At 36.3% G+C, this 15,333-nt stretch overlaps 1 protein-coding gene across 3 annotated transcripts in view; it reads right to left on the bottom strand.

The window, feature by feature from the left end:
* Positions 1-15,078, bottom strand: part of fut8b (fucosyltransferase 8b (alpha (1,6) fucosyltransferase)) — a 64,253-nt gene extending 49,175 nt beyond the window's left edge. Inside the window, exon 1 of one of the 3 annotated variants that reach the window (XM_055186667.2) lies at positions 14,932-15,078. The gene's annotated coding sequence lies outside the window, so the exon portion shown is untranslated. The remainder of the gene's footprint in view (positions 1-14,931) is intronic. The other 2 variants (XM_055186668.2, XM_055186670.2) reach the window with 2 other exon arrangements.
* Between the last annotated feature and the right edge of the window lie 255 nt (positions 15,079-15,333).

Raw genomic sequence — 15,333 nt, 5'->3', positions numbered from 1 at the left:
AAAATATTTACTGAATATTCATCTATAATAATAATGAAGAAAAATTAGGAAAATGATGTGTCCATGCCTGATGTTCTCATCCTCCGCAACACTTTTTGAGAACAGTTTAAGCACACATACAGAATTTTAATAAAGTTTGATTTTGAGTGACCAAGCACATGGACCAGTTACTTCAAGATGGCTACCAGGTAAGATCATTTTTTACAGTTAATTTGAAATATTGTCTTGTCAGAATGCTTACACAACATTTTGATTATCATTATCGCAACAGATGCTTATTAAATGTTAATTTAATGAATAGAAGCATAATACTTTGATTTTAAATGCATGTGCAGAATCTCCAAATTATGTTCTTTCAGGTTTGTCTTGTCATTTTGAAAATATGCGGTAATGAGATTTTTTAGGACGAATTTTTTAAATTATGTTACAAAAAGTGTTAAATGATAAGTAAAAGTTTTTAAATTAATGTTCCCATTTACTCCAGACTTTGTTTTTCAATGTCTGGTGGGGAAAAAAAGTAAATTTAAGCTATTTTTCCATTTTCATGCTTGACATTTTTAAAACCAAGTTTTCGTGAGAATCATCCATGTATACTGTATATCTATGGGTGACAGCAAGTTGTGAGCTGTGTTGCCATCTATGGAAAACCCTCAGATTTCAGAAAACATCTTGCTTTTTGTTCTGAAGATGAAAGCACTTACAGGTGTAGAATTAATGACAACATTTTGATTATTGGGTTAACTATATCTCAAAACACTACAATTAGGGCTGTGATGTTGTCATAACCACCGTACCAGCGCCAGTGCGGTGGTGAAATGTGAGCTGTGGTGGTGTGCACGTCAAAAACTATTACAAATATTAAAGGTGCAGTGTGTAATTTTTAGAAGAATCTCTAGACAAAAATGCAAAATAATATACAAAACTATATTATCAGGGGTGTATAAAGACCTTTTATAATGAACCGTTATGTGTTTATTACCTTAGAATGAGATGTTTTATCTACATACACTGAGGGTCCCCTTACATGGTAGTCGCCATTTTGTGCCGCCATGTTTCTACAGAAGCTTTTAACAGACAAGTTCTTCAAGTTCATGTGAAAGCAAACGGCCAGCAGACTCCCAAGCTATTTGCAAGGGGAGACAACTAATATCAGTGATGGTATGCTGGCTTGGGGGCAGAACAATGAGGCAAGAATCTGTGCTACCATCAAAACGTGGCTGGAAACATCATAACCTCAACAAGGTCCCTCATTTAAACCGTGTGTTGTTTCACGAATGGAAGTGCTACGATAAACACGCACATAAGCGCCAATCCCGTGGGTGCTCTGGGGTGGCCAAGCACATATGCTCAAGTGCTTCACCTTTGCTTCACATTTCGCATCTAAAACCACACGGAAAATGTGAACACACCCTTTTCTTCTTTTCAAAGCGATTGGTCGCTCCAGAGCATCTGCCGTTGCTAAGTAACCTAAGCACTGCTTGACGTGATGACGAGCACCCACCGGCGGAAAAAGAAAATGGCACACATTTGCTAAGAACCATATATCTGATCCTCGTTTACATTTTTATATTTAAAATATATGTATGCATTATATATAAGACCTATATGCATCATGTGCGCAGCTCGTTGGTGTTTTAAGCCCTTAACGAAGCCTTCAAGGCAGCGCTGTCTGGAAGGCACTCCCTGCCCCCGAGCGTTTGAGCCAATAAATGCACTGTCGCTAGATATCGAGCCTTCCGCCAGCTTCTGGCAGTTCGAGCTCACCGTTGGTCAGGTGAGTAGAGCAAATATGGTAAGATAGGAATGTGACTGTACACTGTAAAAAGTGTTTCTGTGCCTTAGTAGATTTTAAAAAAATTTATTGAGTAAACTGTATTAAAAAAAATTAATTCTTGTTTTTTTAATCAAAATATGAGTTAAAATAAAATAAAAAATTGAATAAATTGATTAATTCTAAATGAGCACATTATTGAGTAAATTCAACTTAATTTTATTATCTATAATCGATTTAAATTTGTAAGAAAGAAATTAACTTATTAATTTTGTGTTAAAACTACATGAATTATTTGAGTAAACACAACTAACTAGGCAGTGGACTTGCAGTTCCCAGCATGCTTTGCATGGGACTGCATTTGGAAAGTGAAATTTGAATTGAAACTTTTTTTGTTTTGTTTTTAACTAAAAAGAAAGACTTGTTAGTGTTTAATGTTCATTTATCTTCGATATTTGGAAGAGTTTCTGTTTCTTCTTTGAGTTTTGTAGTTACCATTGTTCAGAAGACTGGTGCTTGTGCATAGACTGCATACTGAAGTATGCCGCGCTTTACAGCTGCCCAAAACGAAACTTAGTGGGTGTGTTGTTTGAATAAACGTTTCTAGCCCTCATCTGACGGCATAAAAAACAACAACTAACCATAAATACGCTACCTGTACCAAGAAAAGAAGGTTTATCTAACTGAGTAATACTAGCACAATTAGTTAACTCAACTCAATTTTATTGCATTCATTTTAAGTAATGTTAGTGTGTTCAATATACTTAAAAAAGGTTGAAAGTTGACTCAACCTAAAACTTCCCATGCAGTCACTTGCCTCACTTTTTATAAGTTAGATCTAGGTATTACTTTTTACAGTATTTGAATTCAGCTAGAAATGTTTTGAGCGTTTAAAGGTGCAGTTTGTAAATTTTAGCGCCATCTAGTGGTGAGATTGTGAATTGCAACCAACGGCTCAGTCCACTGCTCACCCCTTTTTTTGAAACGCATAGAGAAGCTACGGTAGCCGCCACCAAAAAAACATGTCATCGTCGTAATCAACTTTTCTTACCATTGTCGATTGGGATTGGGGTTAGAACGACTTTCTGTTACATTAAATGACATTCTAATCCTTACCCAACTCTAACCCGAAGCGAAAACTGTTTAAAATCTGACAAATAAACATATAAACCAATGCTTAAAATTACACCCAACTTTATCCTCATGTGAAAACGGTTTAAAAATCAGAAGAAAACTACAAATCTAACACTAATCCCAAGTGACAGTGGTTTGAAAAAATTAAAAAATTGAGTAACCAATACGTGAAACTGACACGAAAAAGAAAGGATACATCTATGTTGCGTTCAAGATAGAAAGTATCTCAAGAGAGAGGATGGGGATCAAATATTGAATTTGAACGTGCCTTGATGCTTTCCTACATCTGTGAAGGCAACATTTTACAGCTTTCGGACTTGGCCAAGGTATTTTTGGAAGTTCCATAATGACATAAAAATGTGGCCTAGTTAGACAGCTCACTAGGGTATCTCACTAGGGTAAGTCAAAACCAGCACTGAACAGTCTAGAAATTGAATTCTGATTTAATTGCTTTCATGTTACGCAGTCATATTTGTCTCACATCAAGCAAATATCTTCATAATGAGAGTTTTTAACAACGCGGTTGAGAACTTAAGATAATTTGCCTGTACAGCATGTTTCTCTTGACGTGAGTTCATTACAGCATACAGTACAATGAGCTGATAAAGCTTTTCTCAAAACCACCACAGCTCCGAAATCAAGGTTATCCCAGGAGTTTGAATTCAGCAGGGAAACTCATACAGCCCATCGAAGCCCAGTTAAAATATTCATCCACGCACATTTTCTAACCTTTTTATGCATATGGCAGACGCCTTTATCCAAAGTGATGTACAGTGCATCACAGTGCTTTACCAACAGAGATACAGGAACTAGAGAGAGAAAGCGTCTCCAAACAAGGAGTTTCCAAAAGTCAGTGATCCAATCAGCCTAACAATTTTCCTCTAGCGTGCTGTTAAAGTCATACGACACATTCACAGGGACCAATGCCGGACTGTGTTTAGATGCTGCAGGTGGTCTTGGGTAAATTCTTTGTCTGAATTTGGGCCTGGTAAACCATTATCACTGAAATCATACTGCAGATGGGATCATACCTGTCAACCTTTGGTTTTCAAAAATGGGAGATCTCCAAATGGGGGGGTTGTGACAGTCTGCATTCATCTTTACAGCACTATAATTATATCATTATAATAAGTATATATAGCATATGTAAATCAACGCTTAAGAACATAAGGATTAATTATTTAAGGATGTATTTGAGGAAAACAATTTTATATTTTCAGCAACCTCCGAATGCCTCCTATGTTTCACTTTAGGAAACCCTAACCAGCGAACTACAGTAAGACGGACAATTTAATATAGCTTAACTCTAATACGCATTACAATTTTATAAAAATAAAAAAACATGTAAACACTGGTAATTCTCATTAAGTATCAACATTCATGGCTAAATAGCGATATTGCTAGCTAGCAACAACTGTGCAGTCTTACTTGTGAAAGTTAATTCCCAAGACTCTTTTTGAGGTGTGTGAAGGTTTGTACACCTCCAAACTGCACACGACAGACCCACTGTGGCATTTACCTCCAGTTGTTATGAAATTAACGAAAAAGTTACCACCACTAATATTCCCCCGTCTACCTGCGCAGAAATCAACAGCACAACCGAGTTGTAGGTTGCCAGGTTGCGGCAGTGTTAATTTCGTTGACGAAGACGATGACGAAAAATATTCAAAGGAAAGGAATACACATCTTAACTGTATTGATTGTATTGGATTGTCTGAATTAATACTGAGTATAAATATTCAGTGTCCTCAAATTGAATGAAATGTGTAACGTTACTATTATAGTAGATGTTGTGCTGTTACACGACTGGACAAAGTGCTTGCGTGTCTGTCTGTCTGTGTGTCTGCGCGCATGTGTGTGTCTGTGTGTGCATGTCATTCAAAGAGAATATCTTTTTCTGGGACCGTGTATATTTTTTAGGTAGAGCGGGCCTTATGCTTATTTTATGTGAGATTATCTTTTGTCAGAAAGCCACGGTCAGTGTTTTTGACATTAAGAATAAAACAAAATACGTGTTTTCTATAACAACCATTAAATATGTGTCTGTATTGCATATTCAAACCTTACCATTCCATAACAGACTGAGGATACTTCCAATGACTAAAAAACTTTAGACTAGACTAAAACTCTTATGATATTTAGTCGACTAAAACTAGACTAAAGATTTCAGATGACTAAAATAAGACTAAAACTAAATGTTGTGTTATTCAAAAGACTAAGACTAAGACTAAATCAGAATTTGCGGCCAAAATTAACACTGGGTTGCGGTCAAAAATGGGTTCAAATTGTATGATGTGTCTATTGTGTGAGTAGGATTCGTTTCATACAAGATCTGGCAACTGGACAAACTTGGAATAATAGTGAATTTATTATCCATATACTGATGTAGGGACATTTAAATTACTGGAGTTGTCCAGGAGAAATAACAAAACGGGAGGGGGGCGTGAAAGGATGGTGTGAAATACGGGAGACTCTTGGAAAAAACGGGAGTGTTGACAGGTTTGGATGGGATTCAACATTTTCCAGTGCATTTGGATTATATGTCAACTTTTGTTACTATAAGAAAACTGTATCTACGTAGGCATAAATGAACAATAAGAGTTGCAACGATTAATCATGTGTCCCATTAAAAATACCGGTCTGAAATCGATTCTGAATCGCAAGGCTGCGATTCTTTGTTTCTTGCACAGGTTGGCATTTGGTCAGTATGAAGTCCTTATCAATCTAAAATCATTATGAGTCGGAGTCGTTTATAACGTGCATTTAAAAAAGCAACACTCGTTAAACAAAATCATTCAAAATATTCTTAATTATCATGAAAATACCTAAAACAATTTGAAGAACAGCCAAATATTCCTATAGACATTTCCTGGAATAGCGTTTGTAATATTACTTCTTCTGTGGCACAAAGGAATTTTCTGCACGAGAGCGCCCCCTGACTTTGGGATGTGCCGGGATTTCACCGTAATTCATAAAAAATTATTCATTAAGAAAATGCGCATTTGCACGGTTAATCGTTACACCCCTAATAAGAGTTGTGTACATGATAATGACATATCATGAGACTCAAACGCATTTGTTTCCTCCTTCTTATGTAAACCTCGTGCATGCAAAAGACCGCTGGAAAACAGACCAATCACAACATAACACCAACTGTGATGTTACAGTCGAGATGTACAACCCCAACATTAAATTACACATTATAAAATGGCTCGTTCTGGTTCTCCATTCTGATTGGTTGAAACGCGTTCTAAGCCGTGATAAAATACCCCGGTAAACCCACGGTTCAGACCGCATCACAAGTATCATTGCGCCACTGTTGCTGTGTACTGATTTATGAAAATAAACACCACAGTCTTTAATCATTTTTTTATTTTTCTACATTTGCACAATTAATGGCGATATCCAGATAAATGTCAATAAATAAAACATTTCGTCAATAAAGAGAAAACATTCTCTGAAGTTTTTTTTGTCTTATTGATATTTCCGCTATTATCCACAAGATGGCAATCTTACCCAACTTAAACACTGAGGCATTCACTCGACACAACAGCGTTGTGGTGGATTTAGCGTGTTGTGTAAGTTTTGATCAGGCTCTGAATCTGATCTCTTACAAAGGTCTTCACAAAAATGGAATTATCTCCGCATTTAGCTGAAAATTTGAGAGGTGATAACTGATAAGACAACAAATGAAGGTAGGATGAAACGTTTTTTGATGTTGTTGGAAAGCGGATGGACTGTTCTTTCATTTGATATTTTATTTTTATTATGTTTATTTAAAGAAGATAATTTTTCTGTAAGACATTCAACTAAAACTGGGTGGCAACTTAAAAAAACGCTGACGGGGAAAAAGTTAAGCATGCTTACAAACATATTTGATCATCACTTCAACAGTTGCACGATATAAATGTTAATGTATAATTTAGATGAATGTTGATTTATAAAAATAAACACCACAGTCTTTAATCATATTTTTATTGTGTCTTGCTGCATCTCTGTTGGTTGGGAACTGCGCTCTGTTTCAGTCACACTTGATTCTGAGGAACTACTTTGTTTGGCGGAAGAGTAATATTTATACTAATATAATTACAACTTATTTGTGTTTTATTTTATAAAACCCCGCTAATGTTATGCATATGAAGTAACCGTTTTATAAACGCAATAAACCCCTCGAAGCGTTGGGTTACCAGTGCATTTTATAACAGCTAAGGGGGTTTAGGCACTCCGCTTCGCGTCGTGCCTAACAACGCCCCTTAGCTGTTATAAAATGCACTGGTAACCCAACGCTTCGAGGGGTTTATTGCTTTATTAAATTAATTACAATGTTATAACAATTGTTAAAGTTAGCTCTATTTGCTAGTTAATGGTATACTAGTTATGCTAGCATTTAGGCTGAAGTTGATGTTACAGTTACATTTTGCAGGTCCATACAAAAAAAACGTACCACTCAGAAACGTCCATTAACAATCTCCAAACAATTGATTATTCCTCAAAATCTGATAGAGAATCAAACATAAGATCTGTTTACACACACACAGAGCTACTGAAGGAGCTGCTCTGAGAAACAGCCAATCAGAGCAGAGCTCAACATTATTATTCATGACCCTTTCAAATATTGTAATAATAGACCATTTCATTATAAAGGCAAAGTGAAGCCCACAAATCGCAAAATATCGTCATAAAAGCCCGTTATCAGCAATATGTCTGACAATCGTTGCTAACCCTAATGTAAATATCAAATAACAATTGAACATATTATTTCAATGCATTCTTTGGCACCTTTAAGATAAACAGGTTTGGAGGACGGACAGCGAGTAAACAGATATCACGCACACGCACACGCACGCACGCACGCACACACACACACACACACACACACACACACACACACACACACACACAGGTGGTAATGATGACATTGATGGATGCTGTCTTTCATCCAAGTCATATTTTGTCCTAATGACCTCCGCTGTCTTATTTCATCACAGGTTGAATCATCTGCTGCTCATCCAACCCTTCACTGGAACAAAAGAGCAGCAGAAAGGTGAACTTCATTTATCTCATATTATAACACAATATCGAACCCTGCAGTCTGAAGAACTCAATCAGATGTGATTTCATAGAGCCGCCTGGAGCTTTTCACATAGTCTCTATTGGTCAGTCAAGAATTATTCAATAAATCCCAGTCTGATATCCAATAACAGCATCTCAAAGAGAACAGAGTACAGAGGAGACCATGAGGACAGACACATGGCTGAAATAATAGACACCCAAACACTCCTCTCATGTCACTCTACATTCAAAACACATTTAAAGGTGCCATAGAATGTAAAACTGTATTTATCTAGGCATAGATGACATATCGTGAGCCTCAAACAACATTGTTTTCCCCTCCTTATGTAAACTTTGTGCATGCAAAAGACTGCTGGAAAACTATGGAGCCCCTAGTTAATGCTATTTGCTAGCGTTTAGTCGGAAGTTCTACTATTGACGTTACAGTTACGTTTTGCAGGTCCCTACCGAAAAAACACAAACTTATCACTCAGAAACGTCCATTAACAATCTCCAAACAATTGATTATTCCTTAAAGTCTGATACAGACTCAAACATAAGGTCTGTTTACACACACACAGAGCTACTGAAGGAGAAACAGCCAATCAGAGCAGAGCTCAACATTATTATTCATGACCCTTTTAAATAAGGTAATAATAGACCATTTCATTATAAAGACAATAGTATTGTAAATAGACATGAAAAACTGACTCTGGATCATTAATAAAGCCACAAACCTTCTGTATAGGTGAAAAATTTTACATCAATACATTCTTGGGCACCTTCAACACTAGTTAGTGAAAGTAATAGACCAATATATTTAAAGATATAGAATACTTTAATTATCAGCATCAGCAAAACATTTTTAAATCTTTTTGTTCCTTAAATTAGCTGTTCCTAATGAAAATACACTCAGATAAGACACTAAAGTCAACATTTGACAGACAGTAGATTAACCAATCATCATTCACGTCATGTTGTGTAAATAACAAATACAACAGTACAGCAAGTCGTAATCAAACAGCACATCAGCAGCTCCAACTGGTCATGTGATATAAACACAACTGAAAACATTTGACCCCACCTCATAAACACAAATTACAAATTATTTGACTGGGAGTTTCAATTAAATTTCTGTACATTATGCATAAAAACTATTTAAACATTTTACAAATGTTTTGCAAAAATATTTCAAGTACTTTCTGTTTGTCTATCATTTACTGCATCGGCCATTAAAAACCCATATCGGTTACAACTAGAAGAAACTTCTCTTTGCTTTTTACTTTTTGCATGCTAGATTCAAAATATTAACATTTACAACAACTGCCAGCGATCTGGTCAATAACAGGTGCTCTCTCTCTCTCTGTCTGTCTCTCTGTCTCTGTCTGTCTCTCTCTCATAATTCTATCAGCATCAGTCACCGCTTGCAATTGCACACAGATGTTGTAAATGTCACAGAAATGTAATGATGATCAGAGAGAATACTGCCACAGAGCAGACATGAATCAAAACCTTCACAATCAATGTGTGCAGGATAACAAAATAACAAACTATAGATCACAGGGTGCAGTAGTAGGGGTGGACTGCTGGTAAAATAAGGTCCAAATGTTTCTGATTTTTTTTTAATTCAGGTCATTAAAATGTAATCATATAGAGATCCAATTCTTGCAAGCTACATTTCTTTTGGCACACACCGATGTTCTGCCTTCAGACTGAGATTAAAACTTAATGAGACCATTTAAGATTTAAGTCCATACAAATCATAGCACTTTTATAAAGTGTGTTATACTGTATATCAAATACTACTACTTTGCCATTTTAGCTTCTTACTGTATAGCATGATTACTTTCAAATTAGGGCTGCCAAACGATTAATTGCAACTAATCGTTTGCAGAATAAAAGTTTGTATTTACATAAATAATAAGTATTAAAAGTATATTAATTATGTATATATAAATACACACACATGGACTGAAAATGATATATTCAATTTACTCAATCAATTTGTTTAAGCTACATTTAAACAAAAAAGATTAGTAAAGAAAAATAAAATAAAAAACTTTTGTTTAAATGTAGCTTAAATAAATTGATTGCAACCACTTACCTTAAAAAATGGAGTAAATTAAATGAATAATTTTTTTCAGTGTACATGTATAATAAAAAATATATTTATATATTAAGTATTTATATATATATATATATATATATATATATATATATATATATATATATATATATATATATATATATATATATATATATATAAATTACATAAAAAATATAACATTTTATATACACATGTACATATTTCTTAAATATATACTTGCATCTGTATTAACATACACATAATTATTATACACAGTACAAACACATATATGATGTAAATAAAAACTTTCATTTTATTCTGCAAATGAATAGTCACGATTAATCGTTTTGCAGCCCTATTCAGATTTTATTTACTCACACTTATTTTAAAAGTTTTTTTAGCTTTATTACTTAAGTTTAAGACAGTTTCAGGGCTAAATACTGACATATGTCAAATATTGTAAAACAGAAAAATATTGAAATATAGTAGGAAATGTTAGAAGATAATATACTGGATATACTGTAAGGCTGTGCCTTGGTTTGATCTTTTCATTTGTATCACTGTGTGAGTTTATGTAATTGGGTCAAGTGGCTTTTCTCTGCATTCATTGGCTCTATATTTATTAAGGTCAGCTAAACACCATTATTGACATTATAATGTAAATGTGTGGTTGGTGGTTTCTACAAACATCTTATTAAAAGCATTTGGGTAAACATGCCACCCCTGGCAAACTAAAAGTATGCAAAACCAAAGCTGAGGGCAAAGAATCACAGCCATAATGCAAATGAGAACATGAATGCATAATGCCAGAAAGACTTGAACATCTTACTCGCTTCTTTTATGTCTAAATGATGAGAGTTTAAGTGGGTTAATCATGTTAAGTATCATTTCAGGCGCTTTATAACTCCTGAAACGATAAAAGCTTTGCCATCAAGCATGACGGCTTTCAATGAATCTTTCTGTTCCATGAAACCTTACAGTGAAACTAAAAACTATTTAAAGCTGATGTCTAATGCTATTTCATCAAGTCTGATTTTTTACACTGTCACTGGTCCTGTATGACATCATAAAGGGCAAAATTCCTTGTATGGTCACTTCTCAGGGAAAACAACCAGATCGGGAGCAAGAGCATGACTATAGGAGGTTCTGATCACCAGACAGACAGACAGGAAAGATTTGTCTGCTTAGAAGACAGATAGACAGGTCAGAGTTCACTCTGCTTAACAGACAGACTGACAGACAGACAGACAGGTGAGAGTTTTTTCCACTTAGCAGACAGCAGGCAGACAGACAGACAGACAGACAGACAGACAGACAGATAGACAGACAGAAGGACAGACAGACAAGTTAAAGTTTCTTTGGCTTATCAGACGGACGGACAGACAGAGAGACAAACAGAGAGATAGGTGAGAGTATCTTATGCTTAGCATACAGACAGACAGACAGACAGGTGGGAGATTCTTTTGCTCACCAGACAGACAAACAGACAGACAGGTAGACGGACGGACAGACAGACAGAAATACAGACAAACAAACAGACAGACAGGTGAGAGTTTCTTATGTTTAGCATACAGACAGACAGACAGACAGGTAGACGGACAGACAGACAGAAAGACAGACAAACAAACAGACAGACAGGTGAGAGTTTCTTATGTTTAGCATACAGACAGACAGACAGACAGGTGGGAGATTCTTTTACTCACCAGACAGACAAACAGACAGACAGGTAGACGGACGGACAGACAGACAGAAATACAGACAAACAAACAGACAGACAGGTGAGAGTTTCTTATGTTTAGCATACAGACAGACAGACAGACAGGTGGGAGATTCTTTTGCTCACCAGATAGACAAACAGACAGACAGGTAGACAGACGGACAGACAGACAGAAATACAGACAAACAAACAGACAGACAGGTGAGAGTTTCTTATGTTTAGCATACAGACAGACAGACAGACAGACAGGTAGATGGACAGACAGACAGAAAGACAGACAAACAAACAGACAGACAGGTGAGAGTTTCTTCTGTTTAGCAGACAGACAGACAGGTGAGAGATTTTTTTTCTCACCAGACAGACAAACAGACAGACAGGTTAGAGTTTATTCGGCTTAGCAGACTGACAGACAGACAGACAGAAGATTCTTTTGTTCACCAGACAGACAGACAGACAGGTGAAAGTTTCTTTGGCTTAGCAGACAGACAGACAGACAGACAGACAGACAGACAGACGATTCTTTTGTTCACCAGACAGACAAACAGACAGACAGGTTAGAGTTTATTCGGCTTAGCAGACAGACAGACCAACCCAGTCTCACCCCATGGCGTCAATATTTGACGACACTTGACCATGCGTCAATATGTTGACGCGGAGGGTATACCTTTCGCGTCATTTTTTGACGAACTGGGGACTTCAATACTATTAAGTCCGTTGCATTCTCTTTCCTATTTTCTTACCATTTTCTACCATTTTCGCGTCGGTTTAGGGTTAGATTTACATAATGACATCCTTACCCAAACCTTTCCCTAACCCCAATGCCAGGCGACAACTGTTTAATTTCGCGTACCTAATAGTATTGAAGTCCCCAGTTCGTCAAAAAATGACGCGAAAGGTATACCCTCCGCGTCAACATATTGACGCATGGTCAAGTGTCGTCAAATATTGACGCCATGGGTGTGAGACCGTGTTAGACAGACATACAGACAGACAGACAGAAGATTCTTTTGTTCACCAGACAGACAGACAGGTGGGAGATTCTTTTGCTCATCAGACAGACGGACAAACAGACAGACAAACAGACAGACGAAAGTTTCTTCCGCTTAGCAGACAGACAGACAGACAGACAGACAGACAGACAGGTGGAAGATTCTTTTGCACACTAGACACACACACTAGAGTCAGCATGATTCGAAAGCAGAGATTGCTGCACATGAAAATAAGGCCAGACTTTATTCTGCACGATCAGCAGGTCACAGATGAAGAGAAATCGATCTAACATCACCGACGCACCACCACATGACGCAAAGTAAAATGACTCAATAAAAACTGATTAGCATACGACACATCCAGATTCATCACCCTCAGCTCCTTACATCCCATCTGCAGAGAGAACACCTCCAAACATCCTCCAGAAACATCAAAGAAAAGAATAGGTCAACTATTATCTCCTGCTTTGATGGAAGATCTATCACAAGACGTCAGTGAATCAAAAATGCCAAGCAAATGTCAGCTGAGCTCCAATAAGATGAGTTCTCATGACCTTCACTCTGTGATAATACTGTATGTGCACTTATAATCTTTCAAAAACATACACGCTCATGTCAACTTTAACAGCATAGGTTACAAAAAAAGAGAGATTTTGTTAACGTTTTATCATACAAACCTTGCATTTTAAATGCAATATGGAGCACAAAGACTGTCATTACTGTTGTTGTAGATGTTGAAGGTATTATTGATGAAAAAAAAGCAGGACATTATTTTGTAGCCTTGACTACATTTGCATTTCAAACTATGAGAGCGTCTTTAGCACACAACCCTCGACAGAGCTGACAAATATCGCGTTATATCACTTCATGCGTGTCGGTCCAGAAAGCTTTTTTCAACCATGATAAGTAAATTCCTGAAACATTTTTTTTTCTTATAAAGAATTGTGTTTCTTGTTTCATGGGTTACAGTACTGATCAATTTAATTATTTTTTGTAAAGATAAACAACAAAAATTCTTTGCAGTTACTTATGAACAAGGTCATAGCAATGTATATTTATTAAAGAAAAGTGTAACACAAAAATCTAGCTTGTTTTGTTGTGTTACAAAAAGTAACAAAGTGCTACTAACTGTATGTTCAAAGTGAAATTATACTGAAGTTGTTTTACATAGAGATATATTTTTACAGCAAAAAAATCTCTGTCTAAAACATTATCTTTTAAACTTGCGATTTTCTGAAAAATTTTACGTTTGTCCCTGCTCTCACTTGTACCCTCTGCAGATTCCAGAAAAAAATACTAGACGTAAACAGCTCATATTTTGCAGAAACCCTTTCCATAAAACTGGAGATGCATTCATTTATCACATGCCTGAAACTTCTTATAAACAGTTGTATGCACAATGTTTGAGTCTTTTCAAGATAACAGATCAAATTTTAATTCTGTTATACTTGATTAGTATTAGATATTATTAATTTTTCATAATCTGTTATTTTTTCTGAAAGTTAATTTTCTTTTGCAACAGGTGCAACCAGCAGGTGTCAACAACTGAACAGATCTTAGAAGCAAGACCATTTGTATATATTTGATCATAACTGTGATCAAACTATTCATAATGAAATAACTGTCTTTACCCGAGAAAAACACATTTGCATTATAAATACACTTTTAAATGTGAGTAAAACTTAAATAAAAATGAAAACATTTTTGTACAACATTATTGTAAATATCCAAAGGCACTGGCTTAGACCAACATCATTATTTTTTATAATCCTTGAAAATAACAACCACACATTTTTCAATACCAAAAAATAAGTAGCCTAAGACAGATAATGGACTACCAGATACTGCAGATAGATCGTGTACTTCCTATGTAGAAGTACACTTTTGATCGTCACAGTCTGAACTCCACAGCCCCAAAATACTGCACCCATTCAAAACGCACCCATGACCAACAGTCCTGCCTGTGATGCGTTCAGATTTGCTGCTGACTGGGAAATGTCACGAAGACGCCGAAATATGCTGCTGACACGGAACTCCCCATACAGCCAAAAAACATTGGCGATAGAGAAATCATCTCAGCTGCGCCGTCTGCGCAGACAGCGCGCAACAATGAAACACGCGGCCGACGCGCGCGTAAACCGCGTGTATTTAGACACACAGACACAGACACACAGACACGTACCTTAAATGCAGTTGTGCACCTCATGAGGAAGATACGATGAGTGTGAGGACGAGGATGGACTGAGGAGGAGATGTATGCGTGTGTGCGTCTCATCTGAGCTGCAGTCAGTGCGCATGACAACAGAGCGCACGAACTGCTCTCATTCTCATTTTTACCTCACGAACTATTAAAGCCTTCAATTAAATTTAATTAAAATAAATGTTTATCTTATATTTTCTTAGTTATAGTAGGGTAGCTGATAAACGTTTATAAGGAAAGATTGTTTAATCAGAGTGAACTCAAAAGGTCTGAGCACATTACGCATGCAGACCGTAAAACTGCAGCAAATAAGAAAGATTGATCAGATGCACACTGTTTGTTTGTTTGTTTGTTTGTTTGCTTTGGTGTCAGTGTTTTTGGCTT

The sequence above is a fragment of the Misgurnus anguillicaudatus genome, chromosome 18 (genome assembly GCF_027580225.2).
Source record: "Misgurnus anguillicaudatus chromosome 18, ASM2758022v2, whole genome shotgun sequence".
In the NCBI taxonomy this organism is placed as follows: Eukaryota; Metazoa; Chordata; class Actinopteri; order Cypriniformes; family Cobitidae; genus Misgurnus; species Misgurnus anguillicaudatus.
Note: the sequence above shows the minus strand (reverse complement) of the source record. Positions and strands in the feature narration are given on the sequence as shown.